The following is a 20956-nucleotide window of genomic DNA, read 5'->3' on the forward strand; positions in this document are numbered from 1 at the left end:
CATTATGTCCCTGTTCCCTCATCTTACCGGCATTATGTCCCTGTACCCTCATTTGAACCGGCATTATCTGCCTGTTCCTTCATATTACAGGCATTATTTCCCTGTTCCTTCAGATTACCGGAATTATGTCCCTGTTCCTTCTTATTACAGGCATTATGTGCCTGTTCCTTCATATTATCGGCATTACGTCCCTGTTCCTTCATATTATCGGCATTATTTCCCTGTTCCTTCATATTATCTGCATTATGTCCCTGTTCCTTCATATTACCGGCATTTTGTCCCTGTTCCTTCATATTATCTGCATTATGTCCCTGTTCCTTCATATTACCGGCATTATGTCCCTGTTCCTTCATATTACCGGCATTATGTCCCTGTTCCCTCATCTTACCGGCATTATTTCCCTGTTCCTTCATATTATCGGCATTTTGTCCCTGTTCCTTCATCTTACAGGCATTATGTCCCCGTTCCTTTATATTACAGGCATTTTGTACCTGTTCCTTCTTATTACCGGCATTATGTCCCTGTTCCTTCATATTACCGGCATTACGTCCCTGTTCCTTTATATTACCGGCATTATGTCCCTGTTCCTTCTTATTACAGGCATTATGTCCCTGTTCCTTCATCTTACAGGCATTATGTCCCTGTTCCTTTATATTACAATCATTATGTCCCTGTTCCTTCATATTACAGGCATTATGTCCCTGCTCCTTCATCTTACAATCATTATGTCCCTATTCCTTCATATTACCGGCATTATGTCCCTGTTCCTTCTTATTACCGGAATTATGTCCCTGTTCCTTCATATTACAGGCATTATGTCCCTGCTCCTTCATCTTACAATCATTATGTCCCTATTCCTTCATATTACCGGCATTATGTCCCTGTTCCTTCTTATTACCGGCATTATGTCCCTGTTCCTTCATATTACAGGCATTATGTCCCTGCTCCTTCATCTTACAATCATTATGTCCCTGTTCCTTCATATTACCGGCATTATGTCCCTGCTCCCTCATCTTACCGGCATTACGTCCCTATTCCTTCATATTACTGGGATTATGTCCCTGTTCCTTCATCTTGCAGGCATTATGTCCCTGTTCCTTCATCTTACAATCATTATGTCCCTGTTCCTTCTTATTACAGGCATTATGTCCCTGTTCCTTCATATTACCGGCATTATGTCCCTGTTCCTTCATCTTACAATCATTATGTCCCTGTTCCTTCATCTTACAATCATTATGTCCCTGTTCCTTCATATTACCGGCATTATGTCCCTGTTCCTTCTTATTACCGGCATTATGTCCTCCAGTCCCATCACCCTCTGGTCTATCTGCTTCATGTCATACTATGAAAGAATGCTCTAGAGATTGACATGTGACAGGACTGTGTCTGGAAATGACAGCTCCTGTACACTCGGAGTCGTCTGCTGATGGAGAATGGGATTCGTCCGGTGAGAAAAAAATGTTTTCCCTTCTGAGGAACGTATCCAATTTTAGGTTGGGTTTTGTGCGGCCCAGTAGTTCTCCGTTTGTCCCCGATTCCACCCTTCGTGGGTTTTACCCGTTTAGCTGGAGAATTGCGGCATGTTGGTGAAGAGCTCTGGAATCAGGCGACCATCACACAGCGCGGCTAGCTCTGACCCACAACTTACTTTATTTCATCAGAAAACTTGGAATCTGAAGAAAGTTCAGGCTCCACAACTTACTCAAAGCATCCTGTCAGGTCTCCCAGAACTCTTTCCTAGAGGGGACCTCAGAGGGTCGGGACTGTTACTCATGTGTCCCGATTCGTGTTGGATTTCTATTTGTAGTTACAGCAGGTTGCCAAGCAAGCCAACTCACACTAGCAATGTCTTCCTGCTAGGGGCCACAGTTCCGTGCTTCCAGCCAGGGCCGCCATCAGGGGGGGTATTACTGGTACTCCCGTCAGGGGCCCGGCCACATGGATGAAGAAAAGGGGCCCGCCGGGCTGCCGTCGCCCCCCTCCCTCGGACTGTTGCCCCCCCTCCCTCGGACTGTTGCCCCCCCACTCGCAACGCTCACGGCCCCCCCCTCGCAACGACCGCGGCACCCCCCTAGCGACCCCCCCTAGCGACACCCCCCTAGCGACACTCCCCTAGCAACACTCGCGGCAGCCCCTGCATACCTGTTGTAGCTTCACTGGAGGGGAAGATGCAGCATGTGCTGAAGCTGCGTGTGGAGATCCCGCCCCCCAGCTCCTCTACACTGCCGACCGGACCTGCAGGCTGGTGAGTATGTTCCCCTATCCATCCTGATTCCCATCCCCCTGACCCCATTTGTAGATTGTATAAAGTTGGTTAAAAAGTTTTTTGGTATTTTTTCGTTTTCCTAGCGTTTTTTTGCCGCGATTTTCGTAATCGCGGCAAAAATGGCGCAGTTTTGCCGCGATTATATAAAAATCGTGGCAAAACCGCGTGATTTGTGCCGCAATTACGAAAATTGCATAAAAAAAAGATACAAAACATGAAAAGTGCTGTTAGGCTATATTCTCACAGTGCGGTCAAGTCACGTTTTTGCAAAAATTGTGGCAAAAAAATGGGATTTCACCGCACTGTGTAACTAGACTAAGGCCTTATTCAGACGGCCGCATTCGGTCTGTGACATACGGAGCGTGTATCGGCTGTATCTCACAGGCTGACCACAATTCATGGAGCCGGACTCCTAGCATCATAGTTATCAGTGTTGCTAGGAGTCCCTGCCTCTCTGCGGGAATACTGTCCCATACTGTAATGATGCTTTCAGTACGGGACCGGGGACAGTATTCCCACGGGAAGGGAGGGACTATGAGCATAGATAACTGTGATGCTAGAAACCCGGCTCCCTGAACTGTGGTCGGTCCGGGAAATATGGCCGATACACGGTCCTTATATCACAGACCGAACATGGACATCTGAATAAGCCACTTACTTGCCTCCTATTTTTGGTGCAGATTGCGCACTGAAAATTCACTACAAATTACAATATAAGGCCTTATTCACACAAACGTGTTATACGTCCGTGCTACTAGCGTGATTTTCACTGGCGTCGCACGGACTTATGTTAGTGAATGGGGCCGTTCAGACTGTCAGTGAATTTCACGCAGCGTGTCTGCGCTGTGTAAAACTCACGACATGTCATATACTTGCCCGTGTTTCGCGCAGCACGCACACATTGAAGTCATTGGGTGCGTGCAAATCGTGCACGGCACACGGAAGCACTTCCGGGTGACGCGCGTGATTCGCGCTACAGCTGGTAAAGAAGAGAAGGGAAACATAAAAGCCCCTCCTTCTTTACTGTGTTGTAACATCAAAACAGAGTGTCATAATGATGCCGGCTGCGCGAAAATCACGCAGCCGCGCACCATATGCTGACGCCACACTGAACTTTTGCTCGGGTAAAATGCAGCGTTTTTTGCGCGTGCAAAACGGACACGTTCGTGTGAATAAAGCCTAAGGCGATATTCAGACCAACGTGTGTGAAGAACGGCCGTTTTTTGTGGCCGAATTGCAGCCGTGCGGGACCCGTTTTCACACATCCCTCATAGACTTGAGTCTATTGAGGGATCCGTGAAAACGCACAAAAATAGGACATGTCCTATTTTTTTACAGGCCATTCACACGATCTGTTAGAACAACAACCGTGTGAATAGCCCCATAGAAATACCTGCAGCCGTGTGACGGCCATTAAAAAAACGTCCTTCACACGGACGATTAACACCTTAGTCTGAATAAGCCCCAACTCATGTGAATGGGGTTTGTCAGAACCTCACGCACGTGCAGCATTTCACCCCACAAATAATTATTTTTCAGCTTCCCAGTACATTATGCGGCACAATAAATGGTGCCATGAAAAACTACAACTTGCACCGCAAAAAACAAGCCCTCAAGTAAAAAAAATTATAGCTTTTGGAAGGTGGAGAGGAAAAAACAAAAGTTAAAATCCAAAAAATGGCTGAGGAGGGAAGGGGTTAAATAAGCTGCATGCCTATTAGCCCTTATTCACACGACAGGGTTTCCCGGCTGCAGTAGGAACAATAGACCCCTAAAGGGCTATTCACACGACTGATTTTTTGACGGGCCGGGAAAACCGTCCGTCCAAAAATGGGACATGCCCTATTTTCGTCCGTTTACCCGGCCGCCCGGCTCCCATAGAAGTCTATGGGGCCGGGTAATACACGGCCATCACCGGAATGTTTCCCGAGTGATGGCCGTGTCTACCGTCGCTCGCTCTCTCCTCCTCACAGCGCAGAGTGCATGTGAGGAGGAGGAGTGTATCTCATTCAGAAGAAGCGCTCTATGCTGGAGGTAACACTGCGGGGGTACTGCTGTACTGTGTGGCAGGGCTGGGGTGTACAGCAGGTGGAAGGGGGCGCTGCGCTGGCTCCCTTCCCAAATCGCCCTGGCCCTGCGAATCAGCCTCCTTTCCGCCCTGGCGCTTCTTCAGACATCGCTACCGCTATAGCAGCCATAGCAGCTGCTAGCGGCGACACCTATCATGGCCGATGGCGCCGCTAGCAGCTGCTGCGGCTGCTACTGCTGTAGCTTCGTCCCTCCTCTGCTATGTGCTAGCCCCACTTTAGCTCCCTGAAGGAGCGGAATCCCTGTGTGTTCAGGGATTCCGCTCCTGGACAGAGCGCTTGATGTCTCTGTCCATATCTGGGCAGTGACACCAGGGGAAACTCCTGAAGCGGAATCCCCGAACACTCTGTGACCGGGGATTCCCCACCAGGAGAAGCCAGTAACGTTCAGTGTCCATAAATGGACACAGACAACAGGGGCTTTTCCTGAAGTGGAATCAGTGGTCACATGGGGATTCCCCTTCAGGAGTTGCCCCTGATGTCACTGTCCAGATATGCCCGGCCCGGAACGGATGCAAAACTAATGCAAACCGGCCGGGAAAAACGGCGGGACACTGTCGTGTGAATAAGGCCTTAGGGTATGTTCACACAATTATCAAAATCAGTCTGAAAATACAGAGATATTCAAGGGAAAACAGCTCCTGATTTTCAGAAGTTTTTTTAAGCAAACTCGTGTTTGCTCATCCACTTCTCTTCGTTACCACCCAGCTTCTGGCAGTGCACAGACGCACAGCGTGTCCTCGCGAGATCACGCTGTGACGTCACTCACTTCCTCCCACAGGAACTTCATCGCGTCGGATAAGCGAGGACACGCTGTGTGTCTGTGCACTGCCAGAAGCTGGGTGGTAACGAAGAGAAGTGGATGATGCTGATTCGTCAGCATCATACACTTCTATTCACAACGCCCAGCTAGTAAAAGAAGGAAAAACGCCCCGATGTACACACACAATACACGCCCAGATGTACACCCACAATACACGCCCACTTGGACATAACTTTAAACACGCCCAGTTGTACATAAGAAAGGCTCATTTGCATAAATATAAAAATGCTCATAACTTGGCCAAAAATGCTCGTTTTTGAAAAAAAACAAAAACGTTACTGTTATCTACATTGCAGCGCCGATCTGCTACAATAAGAGATAGGGGTTTGAAAATCTGGTGACAGAGCCTCTTTAAGGCCCCTTCACATCGTATTGTTGCCCTAAGTTTATCGTGTAGTCAGGAAATCTCCTACCTTACAGTATAAACAACGTAAACGATAATTCACAGGGCTCCATTATGTCCTTTTAGCCTCCGTCGGGCTGGTGGACGTCGGTTTACCTTCTTTTTGAAGGATCAAATGGCGTAGTAGACTTTGTTATTCCGGAGTCCCCAGGCAGCATCACAAGTGCTCTACCCGTGGACTTTGTCCCTGGGAGCTCCTGACATCACTGTCCATATATGTAAAGTGACATCAGGGGATTCTCCAGGGCCGGAATCCCTGGCCAGAATGTTGCCGACGCTCCGGCCGTGTACTCAGGCTTTGTGCAGCTTCTGACGTCACTTTATGTATATGGACATCAGGAGCAGCGCCATAGTCCCTGGGCAGAACGCTGGTAGAAGGCTCCAGCCCTGTTCATGAACAGTGACTTCAGTAGTTTCCCAAGGGCCATTTCCCAGGCGACGTTTCCCACTGTATGCCATACAGTCGGATACGTTTTAGCTAAATAGATCAAAATCCGGAGCATGAACCGGTCACTGCAGACTCCATGGTTTCCTTCACTGTAATTGACATCAGCACCAAAATCATTTAATGCGAATAACGTACAATCGTGAGCGCCACACATTCTGTTGCCCACCCCCGGTAATGGAGGGGGGGGCCCAGACATCATGGCTGTATGGGGCCCAGAAATTCCTGATGGCGGCCCTGCTTCCAGCCACATTAAGTTTCCATTGAAACAAGCCCAGCGGCCCATTTAAAGAGGGATCCAACCTGCCATCCCTTACCTGCAAATGAAGGCACTTCCTTGTGTTTCACTGGTTGTTCTGGACTTCAATCATCCGCTTGTTGCTGTATTCTGCCCCTCTCTCGCTCCTTTTGATTTCTTGTCTGGTACATGTAGCTCTACTCCGGGCTGTCACTACTCCGGGCTTTCACTACTCCGGGCTTTCACTACTCCGGGCTTTCACTACTCCGGGTTTTCACTACTCCGGGCTTTCACTACTCCGGGCTTTCACTACTCCGGGCTTTCACTACTCCGGGCTTTCACTACTCCGGGCTGTCACTACTCCGAGCTTTCACTACTCCGGGTTTTCACTACTCCGGGCTTTCACTACTCCGGGTTGTGACTACTCCGGGCTTTCACTACTCCGGGCTTTCACTACTCCGGGCTTTCACTACTCCGGACTTTCACTACTCCGGGCTTTCACTACTCCGGCTTTTCACTACTCCGGCTTTTCACTACTCCGGGTTTTCACTACTCCGGGCTTTCACTACTCCGGGTTTTCACTACTCCGGGCTTTCACTACTCCGGGCTTTCACTACTCCGGGCTGTCACTACTCCGGGCTGTCACTACTCCGGCTTTTCACTACTCCGGCTTTTCACTACTCCGGGTTTTCACTACTCCGGGTTTTCACTACTCCGGGCTTTCACTACTCCGGGCTGTCACTACTCCAGGCTGTCACTACTCCGGGCTTTCACTACTCCGGGCTTTCACTACTCCGGGCTTTCACTACTCCGGGCTTTCACTACTCCGGGTTGTCACTACTCCGGGCTTTCACTACTCCGGGTTTTCACTACTCCGGGTTGTCACTACTCCGGGCTTTCACTACTCCGGGCTTTCACTACTCCGGGTTTTCACTACTCCGGGCTTTCACTACTCCGGGCTTTCACTACTCCGGGTTTTGAGCCCTGGTCTGTACTGTGACTACGTCCTCGTCTTGTCATATCCTTATTGCTCTCTTAGTGATGACCCTTAGCTCTGTTCCGGACTGCGCCTCTGATCTTGCCACTAACATCCCTATGCAACGCTCCGCTGCCAATTTGTCATTACTCTCGGGACTGCAACCTAGGAATCCAAACGGGAAAATCAATACCTCCTTGCTGGGGTTAAAGGTGAGGAAGAGGGAGATTCCTTAAACTCCACAGTTCAAATTAGCGAGCACCAAACGTGACAACGTGCCCTCCTACACGGGACATAATGCGGGGATTATGAGGGAACAGGGACATTATGCCGGTAATATGAGGGAACAGGGACATAATGCCAGTAATATGACGGAACAGGGACATTATGCTGGTAATATGAGGGAACAGGGACATTATGCCGGTAATATGAGGGAACAGGGACATAATGCCTGTAAGATGAGGGAACAGGGACATTATGCCGGTAATATGAAGGAACAGGGACATAATGCCAGTAATATGAGAGAACAGGGACATAATGCCGGTAATATGAGGGAACAGGGACATTATGCCGGTAATATGAGGGAACAGGGACATTATGCCGGTAATATGAGGGAACAGGGACATAATGCCGGTAATATGACGGAACAGGGACATTATGCTGGTAATATGAGGGAACAGGGACATAATGCTGGTAATATGAGGGAACAGGGACATAATGCCTGTAAGATGAGGGAACAGGGACATTATGCCGGTAATATGAAGGAACAGGGACATAATGCCAGTAATATGAGAGAACAGGGACATAATGCCGGTAATATGAGGGAACAGGGACATTATGCCGGTAATATGAGGGAACAGGGACATTATGCCGGTAATATGAGGGAACAGGGACATTATGCCGGTAATATGAGGGAACAGGGACATTATGCCGGTAATATGAGAGGACAGGGATATAATGCTGGTAATATGAGGGAACAGGGACATAAAGCCGGTAATATGATGAAACAGGAACATAAAGCCGGTAATATGAAGGAACAGGGACATAATTGCTGGATGTATATAGTGGAGTGCTGGTTGTATATGGTATATTTCTGGATGTATATAGTGGAGTGCTGGGTGTATATAGTGGAGTGCTGGTTGTATATAGTATATTTCTGGATGTATATAGTGGAGTGCTGGGTGTATATGGTATATGGTATATTGATGGGTGTATATAGTGGAGCGCTGGTTGTATATAGTGGAGTGCTGGGTGTATATGGTATATTGCTGGGTGTATATAGTGGAGTGCTGGTTGTATATGGTATATTGCTGGCTGTATATAGTATATTGCTGGGTGTATATAGTGGAGTGCTGGTTGTATATGGTAAATTGCTGGGTGTATATAGTGGAGTGCTGGTTGTATATGGTATATTGCTGGGTATATATAGTGGAGTGCTGGGTGTATATAGTGGAGCGTTGGGGGTATATAGTGGAGTGCTGGGTGTATATAGTGTATTGCTGGGTGTATATAGTTTATTGCTGGGTGTATATAGTGTATTGCTGGGTGTATATAGTGTATTGCTGGGTGTATATAGTATATTGCTGGGTGTATATAGTGGAGTGATGGGTGTATATAGTGGAGTGCTGGGTGTATATAGTGGAGTGCTGGGTGTATATAGTGGAGTGCTGGGTGTATATAGTGGAGTGCTGGGTGTATATAGTGGAGGGCTGGGTGTATATAGTGGAGAGCTGGGTGTATATGGTGAATTGCTGGGTGTATATAGTGGAGTGCTGGGTGTATAGTATATTGATGGGTGTATATAGTGGAGTGCTGGGTGTATATGGTATATTGCTGGGTGTATATAGTGGAGTGCTGGGTGTATATAGTGGAGTGCTGGGTGTATATAGTGGAGTGCTGGGTGTATATAGTGGAGTGCTGGGTGTATATAGTGGAGTGCTGGGTGTATATAGTGTATTGCTGGGTGTATATAGTGTATTGCTGGGTGTTTATAGTGTATTGCTGGGTGTAAATAGTGGAGAGCTGGGTGTATATAGTGGAGCGCTGGGTGTATATAGTGGAGCGCTGGGTGTATATAGTGTATTGCTGGGTGTATATAGTGTATTGCTGGGTGTATATAGTGTATTGCTGGGTGTATATAGTGTATTGCTGTGTGTATATAGTGTATTGCTGGGTGTATATAGTGTAGTACTGGGTGTATATAGTGGAGAGCTGGGTGTATATAGTGGAGAGCTGGGTGTATATAGTGGAGAGCTGGGTGTATATAGTGGAGAGCTGGGTGTATATAGTGGAGTGCTGGGTGTATATAGTGCATTGCTGGGTGTATATAGTGGAGCGCTGGGTGTATATGGTATATTGCTGGGTGTATATAGTGGAGCGCTGGGTATATATGGTATATTGATAGGTGTATATAGTGGAGTGCTGGTTGTATATAGTATATTGCTGGGTGTATATATTGGAGTGCTGGTTGTATATGGTATATTGCTGGGTGTATATAGTGGAGTGATGGGTGTATATAGTGTTTTGCTCGGTGTATACAGTGTAGTGCTGGGTGTATATAGTGGAGTGCTGTGTGCATATAGTGGAGTGCTGGGTGTATATAGTGGAGAGCTGGGTGTATATGGTGGAGTGCTGGGTGTATATAGTGGAGAGCTGGGTGTATATGGTGGAGTGCTGGGTATATATAGTGGAGTGCTGGGTGTATAAAGTATATTGCTGGGTGTATATAGTGTAGTGCTGGGTGTATATAGTGTAGTGCTGGGTGTATATAGTGGAGTGCTGGGTGTATATAGTGGAGTGCTGGGTGTATATAGTGGAGTGCTGGGTGTATATAGTGGAGTGCTGGGTGTATATAGTGGAGTGCTGGGTGTATATAGTGGAGTGCTGGGTGTATATAGTGGAGTGCTGGGTGTATATGGGGGAGAGCTGGGTGTATATAGTGGAGAGCTGGGTGTATATAGTGGAGGGCTGGGTGTATATAGTGTATTGCTGGGTGTATATAGTGGAGTGCTGGGTGTATATAGTGGAGTGCTGGGTGTATATGGTGTATTGCTGGTTGTATATAGTGTATTGCTGGGTGTATATAGTTGAGAGCTGGGTGTATATGGTATATTGCTGGGTGTATATGGTGCATTGCTGGGTGTATATGGTGTATTGCTGAATGTATATAGTGGAGTGCTGGGTGTATATGGTGTATTGCTGGGTGTATATAGTGTATTGCTGGGTGTGTATAGTGGAGTGCTGGGTGTATATAGTGGAGTGCTGGGTGTATATAGTGGAGTGCTGGGTGTATATAGTGGAGTGCTGGGTGTATATAGTGGAGTGCTGGGTGTATATAGTGGAGTGCTGGGTGTATATAGTGGAGTGCTGGGTGTATATAGTGGAGTGCTGGGTGTATATAGTGGAGTGCTGGGTGTATATAGTGGAGTGCTGGGTGTATATAGTGGAGTGCTGGGTGTATATAGTGGAGTGCTGGGTGTATATAGTGGCGTGCTGGGTGTATATAGTGGCGTGCTGGGTGTATATAGTGGCGTGCTGGGTGTATATAGTGGCGTGCTGGGTGTATATAGTGGCGTGCTGGGTGTATATAGTGGCGTGCTGGGTGTATATAGTGGCGTGCTGGGTGTATATAGTGGCGTGCTGGGTGTATATAGTGGCGTACTGGGTGTATATAGTGGCGTGCTGGGTGTATATAGTGGCGTGCTGGGTGTATATAGTGGCGTGCTGGGTGTATATAGTGGCGTGCTGGGTGTATATAGTGGAGTGCTGGGTGTATATAGTGGAGTGCTGGGTGTATATAGTGGAGTGCTGGGTGTATATAGTGGAGTGCTGGGTGTACATAGTGGAGTGCTGGGTGTACATAGTGGAGTGCTGGGTGTACATAGTGGAATGCTGGGTGTACATAGTGGATTGCTGGGTGTATATAGTGGAGAGCTGGTTATATATAGTGGAGAGCTGGGTGTATATAGTGGAGTGCTGGGTGTATATAGTGGAGTGCTGGGTGTATATAGTGGAGAGCTGGGTGTATATAGTGGAGGGCTGGGTGTATATAGTGGAGTGCTGGGTGTATATAGTGGAGTGCTGGGTGTATATAGTGGAGTGCTGGGTGTATATAGTGGAGTGCTGGGTGTATATAGTGGAGTGCTGGGTGTATATAGTGGAGAGCTGGGTGTATATAGTGGAGAGCTGGGTGTATATAGTGGAGTGCTGGGTGTATATGGTATATTGCTGGGTGTATATAGTGTATTGCTGGGTGTATATGGTATATTGCTGGGTGTATATAGTGGAGAGCTGGGTGTATATAGTGTATTGCTGGGTGTATATAGTGGAGTGCTGGGTGTATATAGTGGAGTGCTGGGTGTATATAGTGGAGTGCTGGGTGTATATAGTGGAGTGCTGGGTGTATATAGTGGAGTGCTGGGTGTATATAGTGGAGTGCTGGGTGTATATAGTGGAGTGCTGGGTGTATATAGTGGAGTGCTGGGTGTATATAGTGGAGTGCTGGGTGTATATAGTGGAGTGCTGGGTGTATATAGTGGCGTGCTGGGTGTATATAGTGGCGTGCTGGGTGTATATAGTGGAGTGCTGGGTGTATATAGTGGAGTGCTGGGTGTATATAGTGGAGTGCTGGGTGTATATAGTGGAGTGCTGGGTGTATATAGTGGAGTGCTGGGTGTATATAGTGGAGTGCTGGGTGTATATAGTGGAGTGCTGGGTGTATATAGTGGAGTGCTGGGTGTATATAGTGGAGTGCTGGGTGTATATAGTGTATTGCTGGGTGTATATGGTATATTGCTGGGTGTATATAGTGGAGAGCTGGGTGTATATAGTGGAGAGCTGGGTGTATATAGTGGAGAGCTGGGTGTATATAGTGGATTGCTGGGTGTATATAGTGGAGTGCTGGGTGTATATAGTGGAGTGCTGGGTGTATATAGTGGAGTGCTGGGTGTATATAGTGGAGTGCTGGGTGTATATGGTATATTGCTGGGTGTATATAGTGGAGAGCTGGGTGTATATAGTGGAGAGCTGGGTGTATATAGTGGAGAGCTGGGTGTATATAGTGGAGTGCTGGGTGTATATAGTGGAGTGCTGGGTGTATATAGTGGAGTGCTGGGTGTATATAGTGGAGTGCTGGGTGTATATAGTGGAGTGCTGGGTGTATATAGTGGAGTGCTGGGTGTATATAGTGGAGTGCTGGGTGTATATAGTGGAGTGCTGGGTGTATATAGTGGAGTGCTGGGTGTATATAGTGGAGTGCTGGGTGTATATAGTGGAGTGCTGGGTGTATATAGTGGAGTGCTGGGTGTATATAGTGGAGCGCTGGGTGTATATAGTGGAGCGCTGGGTGTATATAGTGGAGCGCTGGGTGTATATAGTGGAGCGCTGGGTGTATATAGTGGAGCGCTGGGTGTATATAGTGGAGCGCTGGGTGTATATAGTGGAGCGCTGGGTGTATATAGTGGAGCGCTGGGTGTATATGGTGGAGAGCTGGGTGTATATGGTGGAGAGCTGGGTGTATATAGTGGAGAGCTGGGTGTATATAGTTCAGGGCTGGGTGTATATAGTGTATTGCTGGGTGTATATAGTGGAGTGCTGGGTGTATATAGTGTATTACTCGGTGTATATAGTGGAGCGCTGGGTGTATATAGTGGAGCGCTGGGTGTATATAGTGGAGCGCTGGGTGTATATAGTGGAGCGCTGGGTGTATATGGTGGAGCGCTGGGTGTATATGGTGGAGCGCTGGGTGTATATGGTGGAGAGCTGGGTGTATATAGTGGAGAGCTGGGTGTATATAGTTCAGGGCTGGGTGTATATAGTGTATTGCTGGGTGTATATAGTGGAGTGCTGGGTGTATATGGTGGAGTGCTGGGTGTATATGGTGGAGTGCTGGGTGTATATGGTGGAGTGCTGGGTGTATAGGGTGGAGTGCTGGGTGTATAGGGTGGAGTGCTGGGTGTATAGGGTGGAGTGCTGGGTGTATAGGGTGGAGTGCTGGGTGTATAGGGTGGAGTGCTGGGTGTATAGGGTGGAGTGCTGGGTGTATAGGGTGGAGTGCTGGGTGTATAGGGTGGAGTGCTGGGTGTATAGGGTGGAGTGCTGGGTGTATAGGGTGGAGTGCTGGGTGTATAGGGTGGAGTGCTGGGTGTATAGGGTGGAGCGCTGGGTGTATAGGGTGGAGCGCTGGGTGTATAGGGTGGAGCGCTGGGTGTATATGGTGGAGCGCTGGGTGTATATGGTGGAGCGCTGGGGGTATATGGTGGAGCGCTGGGTATATATGGTGGAGCGCTGGGTATATAGTGGAGTGCTGGGTGTATATAGTGGAGTGCTGGGTGTATATAGTGGAGTGCTGGGTGTATATAGTGGAGTGCTGGGTGTATATAGTGGAGTGCTGGGTGTATATAGTGGAGTGCTGGGTGTATATAGTGGAGTGCTGGGTGTATATGGTGCAGTGCTGGGTGTATATGGTGCAGTGCTGGGTGTATATATTGGAGTGCTGGGTGTATATGGTGGAGAGCTGGGTGTATATAGTGGAGAGCTGGGTGTATATAGTTCAGGGCTGGGTGTATATAGTGTATTGCTGGGTGTATATAGTGGAGCGCTGGGTGTATATAGTGGAGCGCTGGGTGTATATAGTGGAGCGCTGGGTGTATATAGTGGAGCGCTGGGTGTATATAGTGGAGCGCTGGGTGTATATAGTGGAGCGCTGGGTGTATATAGTGGAGCGCTGGATGTATATAGTGTAGCTCTGGGTGTATATAGTGGAGCGCTGGGTGTATATAGTGGAGAGCTGGGTGTATATAGTGGAGTGCTGGGTGTATATAGTGGAGTGCTGGGGGTATATAGTGCAGTGCTGGGGGTATATAGTATAGTGCTGGGTGTATATGGTGGAGTTCTGGGTGTATATAGTGGAGAGCTGGGTGTATATAGTGGAATTCTGGGTGTATATGGTGTATTGCTGGGTGTATATGGTGTATTGCTGGGTGTATATAGTGGAGTGCTGGGTGTATATGGTGGAGTGCTGGGTGTATATGGTGGAGTGCTGGGTGTATATGGTGGAGTGCTGGGTGTATATGGTGGAGTGCTGGGTGTATATGGTGGAGTGCTGGGTGTATATGGTGGAGTGCTGGGTGTATATGGTGGAGTGCTGGGTGTATATGGTGGAGTGCTGGGTGTATATGGTGGAGTGCTGGGTGTATATGGTGGAGTGCTGGGTGTATATGGTGGAGTGCTGGGTGTATATAGTGGAGTGCTGGGTGTATATAGTGGAGTGCTGGGTGTATATAGTGGAGTGCTGGGTGTATATAGTGGAGTCCTGGGTGTATATAGTGGAGTCCTGGGTGTATATAGTGGAGTGCTGGGTGTATATAGTGGAGTGCTGGGTGTATATAGTGTATTATTCAGTGTATATAGTGGAGTGCTGGGTGTATATAGTGGAGTGCTGGGTGTATATAGTGGAGTGCTGGGTGTATATAGTGGAGTGCTGGGTGTATATAGTGTATTGCTGGGTGTATATAGTGGAGAGCTGGGTGTATATAGTGGAGTGCTGGGTGTATATAGTGGAGTGCTGGGTGTATATGATATATTGCTTGGTGTATATAGTGTATTGCTGGGTGTATATAGTTGAGAGCTGGGTGTATATGGTATATTGCTGGGTGTATATAGTGGAGTGCTGGGTGTATATAGTGGAGTGCTGGGTGTATATAGTGGAGTGCTGGGTGTATATAGTGGAGTGCTGGGTGTATATAGTGGAGTGCTGGGTGTATATAGTGGAGTGCTGGGTGTATATAGTGGAGTGCTGGGTGTATATAGTGGAGAGCTGGGTGTATATAGTTCAGGGCTGGGTGTATATAGTGTATTGCTGGGTGTATATATTGGAGCGCTGGGTGTATATAGTGGAGCGCTGGGTGTATATAGTGGAGCGCTGGGTGTATATAGTGGAGCGCTGGGTGTATATAGTGGAGCGCTGGGTGTATATAGTGGAGCGCTGGGTGTATATAGTGGAGCGCTGGGTGTATATGGTGGAGAGCTGGGTGTATATGGTGGAGAGCTGGGTGTATATAGTGGAGAGCTGGGTGTATATAGTTCAGGGCTGGGTGTATATAGTGTATTGCTGGGTGTATATAGTGGAGTGCTGGGTGTATATAGTGTATTACTCGGTGTATATAGTGGAGCGCTGGGTGTATATAGTGGAGCGCTGGGTGTATATAGTGGAGCGCTGGGTGTATATAGTGGAGCGCTGGGTGTATATGGTGGAGAGCTGGGTGTATATGGTGGAGAGCTGGGTGTATATAGTGGAGAGCTGGGTGTATATAGTTCAGGGCTGGGTGTATATAGTGTATTGCTGGGTGTATATAGTGGAGTGCTGGGTGTATATGGTGGAGTGCTGGGTGTATATGGTGGAGTGCTGGGTGTATATGGTGGAGTGCTGGGTGTATATGGTGGAGTGCTGGGTGTATAGGGTGGAGTGCTGGGTGTATAGGGTGGAGTGCTGGGTGTATAGGGTGGAGTGCTGGGTGTATAGGGTGGAGTGCTGGGTGTATAGGGTGGAGTGCTGGGTGTATAGGGTGGAGTGCTGGGTGTATAGGGTGGAGTGCTGGGTGTATAGGGTGGAGTGCTGGGTGTATAGGGTGGAGTGCTGGGTGTATAGGGTGGAGCGCTGGGTGTATAGGGTGGAGCGCTGGGTGTATAGGGTGGAGCGCTGGGTGTATAGGGTGGAGCGCTGGGTGTATAGGGTGGAGCGCTGGGTGTATAGGGTGGAGCGCTGGGTGTATAGGGTGGAGCGCTGGGTGTATAGGGTGGAGCGCTGGGTGTATAGGGTGGAGCGCTGGGTGTATAGGGTGGAGCGCTGGGTGTATAGGGTGGAGCGCTGGGTGTATAGGGTGGAGCGCTGGGTGTATAGGGTGGAGCGCTGGGTGTATAGGGTGGAGCGCTGGGTGTATATGGTGGAGCGCTGGGTGTATATGGTGGAGCGCTGGGTGTATATGGTGGAGCGCTGGGTGTATATGGTGGAGCGCTGGGTGTATAGGGTGTAGCGCTGGGTGTATAGGGTGTAGCGCTGGGTGTATAGGGTGGAGCGCTGGGTGTATAGGGTGGAGTGCTGGGTGTATAGGGTGGAGTGCTGGGTGTATAGGGTGGAGTGCTGGGTGTATAGGGTGGAGTGCTGGGTGTATAGGGTGGAGTGCTGGGTGTATAGGGTGGAGTGCTGGGTGTATAGGGTGGAGTGCTGGGTGTATATAGTGGAGTACTGGGTGTATATAGTGGATTGCTGGGTGTATATAGTGGATTGCTGGGTGTATATAGTGGAGTGCTGGGTGTATATAGTGGAGTGCTGGGTGTGTATAGTGGAGTGCTGGGTGTGTATAGTGGAGTGCTGGGTGTAATTGCCTGGTTATTGGACGAGCAGTCTCTGGTTTCTCTTTTCTCAATTCATTGTATATTTCATGGGAACCTGTCTGGTAGTTTTAACCCCTTGAACCGTCACCATGCGGTAATACATGATCTGACAATATTCCGCTGTATGTTTTTTTCAGATGCAGCAAAATCCTTAAAATCCACTTTTAAAACGACGCACACTATATGCTAATTACTCATTAGAGGGTCATGGGGCGGTGCCGATATCCTCACGAGTCACATAGTCCTGCCTCCAAACCCACCTTTCCATGTTTGAGTGACATCTCCCTGGCTGATACAACTTTCTCGGATGTGCCATTGCCTTCTGGCACTATACACAAGGGGGAGAGCTGTGTGGCACTATACACAAGGGGGAGAGCTGTGTGGCACTATACACAAAGGGGGCTGTGTGGCACTATACACAAGGGGAGAGCTGTGTGGCACTATACACAAAGGGGGCTGTGTGGCACTATACACAAGGGGGAGAGCTGTGTGGCACTATACACAAGGGGGAGAGCTGTGTGGCACTATACACAAAGGGGGTTGTGTGGCACTATACACAAGGGGGGCTGTGTGGCACTATACACAAGGGGGAGAGCTGTGTGGCACTATACACAAGGGGGAGAGCCGTGTGCCATAATACACAAAGGGGGCTGTGTGGCACTATACACAAAGGGGGTTGTGTGGCACTATACACAAGGGGGGCTGTGTGGCACTATTTACAAGGGGAGGGCTGTGGCTCTATCTACAGGTGTCTGTGTTTGGCACTATCCACTAAGGGGGGTGGTGTGCTGCACTTTCTACTAAGGGGGGCTGTGTGGCACTATGTACAGTGGGGGGTTTATGGCATTCTACAAGGGGAAGGTGGGGGTGCTATCTACAAATGGGGTGACACTGTCTATAGGAGGGGCTATATAGCACTGTCTACAGGGGGGCTGTATGGCACGTTCTACAGGGGGCACTATTTATAAGGGGGGGCTGCTTGTGGCACCCGAGGGGGGGGGGCGGCCAAGAGTTTGCTATCGGGCCCAGTCTTTCCTAGTTACGCCCCTGAGCAGACTTTAGTGTCTCGTCTAGTTATATAATGCAAGTGGAACAGCCTCTATAGATGATGCGCTGCAGGAAAAAACATACAAAATATAATGTCGAGTGCCACGGTGTGGTCACCGCGGGGAACTGTTTACTTTCATGGATGAAGTAATAGCGCCATTATGTGGTCATCGCTGGGAAACTACTGACTATATTTTACGACCTTATTACTTATGGAAGGCTGCATTGGCTATACGTCGCAATAGCGCCATCGTGTGGTCAATGCTGGGAAATGATCACTAAATTCATTGTAATGTAGGTAGCCTGGTGATGCGCTCTGCAGCAGCGCCATCGTGGGGTCAATGCTGGGAAAAGCTCACTAAATTCAATGTAATTCAGACAGCCTTAGTCATACGCTAAGCAGCAACGCCATCGTGTGGTCAATGCTGAGAAATCTCACTAAATTGAATGTAATACAGGCAGCCTAGTGATACACTGTGCAGCATCGTCATCTTGTGGTCAATGCTGGGAAATGCACACTATATTCAATGGAATTCATGCAGCCTTAGGGATACGCTGAGTAGCAGCGCCATCGTGTGGTCAATGCTGAGAAATGCTCACTAAATTCAATGTAGTGCAGGCAGCCTAGTGATACGCTGAGCAGCAGCGCCATCGTGTGGTTAATGCTGGGAAATGCTCACTAAATTAAATGTAATGCAGGAAGCCTAGTGATACAAGGAGCAGCAGCGCGCCATCGTGTGGTCACCGCAGGGAACTTTTTACTTTCAAATTATTCCGATATTGTATATTTTAATGAATAATATAGCAATACTGCAGGGAATTTATAGACCTAATTTTATATGATGCAGACAGCACAAAAGATGTGCAGTAGCAACAGCGGCCTCGTGTGGTCACTGTGGCAACTGTCTTGGTAGGCCATCTGAGTACCCGGAAGAAAAATGACTGGAACACACAAACAGGAAGTGACGTTTATGACTTCTGGGTGAAGCGAGGCAATCATTCAGGTATTTACAGTCAGAATCTTTCCTGTCCGTTTATTAGGTGTCAGTGTGTGACGCATGATGCGCATAGTATAAACATATTCAGCTTCTTTGTATGTGAGATTTTTACTAAAATGCTGATCAGGCGGATGATGAACGCAATCTGTACTATGGCCACCAGGTGGCGCTATGACATAACATTATTATATTATTACCATTTACGTGTTCCAGAATCAAACCTCACACTTTTTGGAGATATAAAACAGATATTTGATCTTTTTTCAGAGCCCCTGTGACACCCCCCTCTCCTATGTAACCGTGGTAACACCAGTGTAGCCATAAGGGTATGTTCACACGACCTATTTTCAGACGTAATTCACAGGTGTAATTTTTTTTCCGAGTTTTTAGACGCGGAAACCGCTCCAAAAAACTCATCAAAAACAGTTCGAAAGTGCCTCCCATTGATTTCAATGGGAGGCGGAGGCGTCTTTTTCCCGCCAGCGGTAAAACCGCCTCGCGGGAAAAAGAAGCGACATGCCCTATTTTCGGGCGTTTACGCCTCTGACCTCCCATTGACTTCAATGGGAGGCAGAGAAAGCGTATTTCGCAGCGTTTTATGCCCGCGGTATGCAGGGAGAGGAAAATCTGCCTCAAACTTCCAAACGGAATTTAGAAGCAGAAATTCCGCCTGCAAAAAACTCTTACGCCTGAAAAACCGTCTCCATTACGCCTACAAACATCTGCCCGTTGCTTGCAATGGGTTTTACGATGTTCTGTTCAGACAAGGTGTAATTTTACGCGTCGCTGTCAAAATACGGCGCGTAAAATGACGGCTCGTCAAAAGAAGTGCAGGTCACTTCTTGGGACGTTTTTGGAGCCGCTTTTCATTGACTCTATTGAAAACAGCTCCAAAAACGGCCACAAAAACGCCGCAAAAACACAGCGAAAAATACGAGTGGCTCAAAAAACGTCTGAAAATCAGGAGCTGTTTCCCCTTGAAAACCGCTCCTGATTTTCAGACGTTCTTGAAGCCGCTCGCGATTTTCGCTGCGTTTTTTACGGCCGTTTTTGGAGCTTTTTTTCGCTAGAGTCAATGAAAAACGGCTCCAAAAACGTCCCAAGAAGTGACCTGCACTTCTTTTTCACGGCCTATTTTTACCACGTAAAAAAACGTGTAAAATTACACCTCGTGGGAACAGAACATCGTAAAACCCATTGCAGGCAATGGGCAGATGTTTGCCGACGTATTGGAGCCGTCTTTTCAGCCGTAATTTGAGGCATAAAACCCCTCCATTACGTCTGAAAATAGGTCGTGTGCACATACCCTTACAGTGACGGTCACAGTGCCCACATGACAGCAACAGTCAAGGGCCCCCATACCAAGGACAACCACCTTTCTACCAGAACAGTGACAGCCAAGGTGCTCCCATAACATTGACTGTTGCTGTTATGTGGGCACTGTGACTGTTACTGTTATGGGAGCACTATGGCTGTCACTGTTCTGGGGGAGAGTTGGTTGTCCCTGTTCTGGAGTACTTTGACTGTTGCTGTTATGTGGGCACTGTAACTGTCAAAGTCCTCCATAACAGGGACAACCGACTCTCCCCCAGGAAAGTGACAGCCATAGTGCTCCCATAACAGTGACAGTCACAGTGCCCACATAACAGCAACAGTCAAAGTCCCCCATAACAGTTGATTAACAGCTGATAGCCACTGTTACATTGTTTGAATATATAAATTGCATCATCATCAGTTTTTTTGTCTCAAGTGATTACAACTGATGCAAAAACCGATTCAAAAATGTATCAGTTGCATCAGAATTTTTCACAATTTTTACTACAAAACCATCAGTTGTCGTTAGTTGTCATCCGTTTTTAACATCAGTTTTTACCACAATGGTCCACCAAAAAGGTTGTCTAGGGTCTGAAAATGCCACACCCCCTGTAGATAATGCCACACCCCCCTGTAGATAACGCCACACAGCGCCCACTGTAGATTGTGCCACACAGCGCCCCCCTGTAGATAGCACCGGATACATATAGCGCTACCCCCCTTCTCCTGTAGATAGCGCCACTCAAGCTCCCTCTAGCATATATGGACAGTGGCGTCAGGGGTTACTCCCTAAACGGAATCCCCGGCCGCAGCATTACCAATGCTGTGGCCGGGGATTGCCTCAAGAAGGGCCCCCTGACGCCACTATCCATATATGGACAGTGACGTCAGTGTCTACTCCTTGAGTGGAATCCCCTTGCCAACTCTGGCCAGGGATTCCGCTCCAGGAGGAGATCCCTGACGTCA

The 20956-nt window shown here is 48.3% G+C and overlaps 1 long non-coding RNA gene across 1 annotated transcript in view; it reads left to right on the plus strand.

The window, feature by feature from the left end:
- Positions 1-2146: 2146 nt before the first annotated feature.
- The window catches only part of LOC142663389 (uncharacterized), a 236783-nt gene continuing 217973 nt past the window's right edge, over positions 2147-20956 (plus strand). The window contains exon 1 of the long non-coding RNA XR_012851087.1: positions 2147-2245. This is a non-coding gene — a long non-coding RNA (uncharacterized LOC142663389). The remainder of the gene's footprint in view (positions 2246-20956) is intronic.

The sequence above is a fragment of the Rhinoderma darwinii genome, chromosome 11 (assembly GCF_050947455.1).
Source record: "Rhinoderma darwinii isolate aRhiDar2 chromosome 11, aRhiDar2.hap1, whole genome shotgun sequence".
NCBI classification, from domain to species: Eukaryota; Metazoa; Chordata; class Amphibia; order Anura; family Rhinodermatidae; genus Rhinoderma; species Rhinoderma darwinii.